We start from the raw sequence: 4,528 nt of genomic DNA on the forward strand, positions 1-4,528 counted from the left end.
ATATATGTATATATACACACACATACTTTTTTTTGCCAGCTTGCTGTTTTTCTCCTCATTCAAAAATCTCCATTGTTTCATTTTGATAAATTTTCATCTCATCCAATACTAGGACCATATTCAAATTTACCGAATTGTCCCTATATACAGTAAAAGGATAGACTGCATTATCTTGAAAAGAAACCACTTCAATGAAATGAACATTTTAAATGAAAGCTTTACAATTGGAAATCAAAAACTTCTGATTGTCAGAGACAGAAGGGAGGAAAGTGGAAAAGGACAGGCATGAATTATTTTGAAATATAGAAATAATCATATATGAATGAATTTGAGTATTATCTCTATGCTCTGCCACAAACATTTCTATTTTGATTTCTGTAAGGGTTCACTCACTTCACATTTTTTGGTAGAAAAGTTTTGGGTATGCAAGGAAACAGAAATTCCTTACTCTGAAGCTTCTTTGAGATCTTTTCATGTAACAGTAGTGACACAATCTTATGCTAAATTATTCAGCATTAGTACCATCCAAACAATTTAAAAAATTTTCCCCAAACTATAGTCAGCTAGTTCTTTTCAGAATGAGTTCATTATCCAAGAAGAAATTCCAGTCTCTTGGAGTACACTGTGTACATTTCTTCCAAGTGGTAAGAGAGTCTAGTCTGGTAAGCAAATGAACTACAATCAATGACAAAAGCACACAATAGGTAATCATTACTTGTTTGTTAAATGAACAAATTAAATGAATGTTTTCATTGCAAATTAAGAAAAACCCAAAGTGTGAATTACATTATATTCTAAAATCCATTTTTAGCATCTTCCTTTGGAAGACGAGCAGTTGAAATCAGCAAGTTATTTTAACCATAAGGAAGACAGGCAATTGCCAAACCCAGTCAGAGAAGCCACAAAAGAGCCATCTGGTTTTCACTGCTGGATTAATAATCTATGGCCATAAAGAATTTTTTGCCAACCTTTCAGAGAGGCAAATTGCCTTGGAAGAAAGAATAAATGTCAAATCTGACATTTACCGCTATGTTATATTGGGTTATTTCTATAACACAAGCATTTTCTGACCACAGTATGTTATTTACTGCAAAAACATTTCCCCTAACTTACTATGACTCTACAAAGACTATTAAATAAATAGAAATTTTCCATAGATCTGTTCTAAGCTGTCTTCTCATCTTTCTCTATATAATTAATCTCAACCAGATCAGAATTTAATTTTCATCTGTGTGTATGACAGTCATATCTATTTTTATCCTCCATTGTTGTCCAGTCCTGCATTTTCAGCCCCTGCTTCTAAATAGCTCCAGATAGCCTGTGACCACTACGTAATATGACGTATCTCTTATCCCAGACTTTCTCAGTTTATATTTTCCTGATTTATGTTCCTGATAACCATTATCTGTCCAGTAATCTAAGTTCAAAATCTCAGTCTTCCTTGTTTGACTCTATAATTTCTTCTCAATTACATGTGTCTCTCCTTAACAATATTTTCACACATTTCCTCATTATTTATCCCCATTCCCATTCTCCTACCTCACACTTTCATTACCTTTCATTGTAATTCTAACAATTGCCTTCTAGCAAGTCTCCAATGACTTCATTATTACCCTATCTATTGTTACCAGATATTTTCTTTTAGAAAACCGACACTGATCGGGGCACGCTCTGATCCAAAATTGGCAATGCTTCTTCAGCATTTAAGGAATAAATTCATTTTCCTTGGTTGTAATTTAAAAATTTTCAAGGTCTTGCCTTAATTTTGTCCAACCTCATTCTCCAAGCCTCACTTACTAACACCTCATTTCCCTGTCAAATCTTTCCAATACTATGCCTCCCTGCCTCATTTTAACCCCGTATTTATGTTGATATTTCTGTTAGGGTTTCCTTCCGTTGTTAGTTCCACCTAGACAAATTCAATCCATTTTTCCAGACTCATTCAAATGTCAACTGCCACATGAAGTTTGCCGGGTTATACCACCAAGAAACAATTTTATGCATATGTCAATCCTCATAGTAATTCTTGCGTGCCTAACTAGTAGCCTTTTTATTCAGTGTAAAACAATAATCTCTGAAGCCTAGGATTTATATTAGATCACCCATGTATTATTAAGTCATTTATACAGAAAACAACTGCTACCGTTCTAGGTATTAAGAATTTGGAGATGAATAAGACAAGATCCTTGATATAATAAATCTTTGTGAGAGAAACAGATATTAAACAAGTATGTGAATAAATATAATTTAGGAGGAGAGTGAAGAAAATAATTAGAGTTAATATAACAGAGAGAATGTGTAGTCATTTGGTAGAGAAAATGTTGGCTTAAGCATTTAATATGATAATATGAGGAAAGGAAAGAAGGAAGGAAGAACAGGAAGTAAGGAAACATGCATATATTGTACTTATATCAAGTAATGTGTAGAATAGTTCATTTATTCAGGAGTGCATATTGAGCAGTTAAAATGTTTCAGATCTGCTGTAATCACTGGATAAATAAAACATGAAACAAACTCAAGTTGCTTACATTGTGAGGAGACAAGATCATATAACGCTATATAACAATTTCTGTAATAACATAAAATGAGTAAGAATAAAGTTCTGTTGGGAACATGAAACAGAGTAATTAGTGCAGTCTTGAAGAATCATCTACAAAGTCTGATGAACAAAGTCTTTTTTGTGCTGTATCTTAAAGGATTTAGTGCTCAACGCTCTCCCCCTCCTCTCTTGTTAATGGGCTCACTCTAATAACATTTTGCTTATGGCAGCTTCAGTGCTTTGTACAATATTGTTTTTTACTGTGATTTTCTGGCCATACTGGTTAGTCTACTGGTGGACCTGTGACCCAACACTGTACCACACCCTTAGGTTACAAATGCTTAGTTCTAGGATAGACACCTAACAAAATTTGAACCTTTTTCATAGGAATCCTAAATTAGTTCTAAATTAAAGATGATAATGATGAGTCACCTTCAAAGACAAGGCTGACAAGTATTTACCAGAAAGCTGCTGAGAGGTTTATATGCAAACACAGGGACAATGTCATTCAGAAATAATGAAAGGAACATGAAGGGAGAAACAAATATTTAATAAGGAGAGAAAAAAAATCTGTTTTTTTTTCCCAAGATTGTATTCATCCCTGAAATCTGCTTTAATTGGTCAACTTTCATTGGTTTTATTTTATTCATTTGCATTTTTCTTACCTGGCTTTAACTAGAATTTTGTTGGCTTAAAATCAAAATGAATTTCAAATTAATGGAAAGATGGAAGGGTATTTCAAGTAGAGAAGACAAAAGAAGGAAAGAAAAAGGCTAAGGAAGAGCTCATGTATGAGTTTTACTTTTTCAGGAAATAAAACGTCAACATGCTTAGACTAAACATTCTAAGATTAAGACCAGACAAGGAAAAGTAGTGGGGGATTAAAAATAATAGATGTGCCTATGTTTTGGTGATAGTGGTGGGGAAATGACATAAATTAGCAGCACTGAAGAATTATGCTTGCTGTCTAGCTTTGCCTATATGGTTTATCTTCAAGCCATATATTCAAACTCACAATTTTGCTTCATCAAAACTCTTCTCTGCTTTTCATTCATCTCAGATACATTTTCCAAAAATTAGCAGTTCAAAAAGAAAAATCTTAACATTAAATTGGTTTCTGGAGGAAAAAAAAGGAAGAAATACTGAATTCCAGAAGGAAATACAAAACTATTCTCTATATGACAATTTTAAGAAGCTGATTTTTTTTAAAAAAGGAAAAATAGAAATATTAATAATGGTAACCAATTATATAAAAATTAGCCTTGTAAGAAGGTGAGTTTGATGGGTTAGAATGAGGAAAAATATTTTATTTACATCAGAGTCAATATGAGGTACTAGTATTAATTTTATTTTTTTATAATTTTCTGGAACTTACAGAACTTGAAAAATTAAGGATCAGTTCTATGTTCAACGAGAGTAGAAAACAATGTTTCTTGTTTGCTTTTTACCAGTATGCAAAGAAGTTTTATGAGTCATTCAGAATGAATACAGTAAGATTTCGTAGTTGAATTCAATTTGGGTACCGTATCAACATGCCACTGTTCCCTCAGTTTCATTCCATTGGTCTCTTACTGATGGAAATCTATTTGTCAATTTTTTTCTTGAACAGTGGATAACAAATACTAAAATTAAAAAAAAGAAAAGAAAAAGAATATTGAAGCTTCTGGAACGTACTCCAGAGATGTGTACAATCATCCACTACAAAAGACATGGTTAAAAACAAAAACAAAATTGAAACTGAAGATAACACTCAATGTTTACAGCTGCACAATATTCCATTCATATTAGAATGCAAATTTGTGCTACAGGGAAAACTTTGTTTTGGCCATTTGGCTAGAAGTTTGCAAATTAATGTATTTAATTATCATAACTGGATAGAGAGACTTGGGAGAATGATGTGGTTATAAACAAGTGTGTTAGGAGACATTTGAAATGTATATAGTTGACTTGATTAAAAGATTTTATTTACATGATATATGAAGTGTAGTG

The sequence above is a fragment of the Propithecus coquereli genome, unplaced genomic scaffold, assembly GCF_000956105.1.
Source record: "Propithecus coquereli isolate 6110/MARCELLA unplaced genomic scaffold, Pcoq_1.0 Scaffold410, whole genome shotgun sequence".
NCBI lineage: Eukaryota > Metazoa > Chordata > Mammalia > Primates > Indriidae > Propithecus > Propithecus coquereli.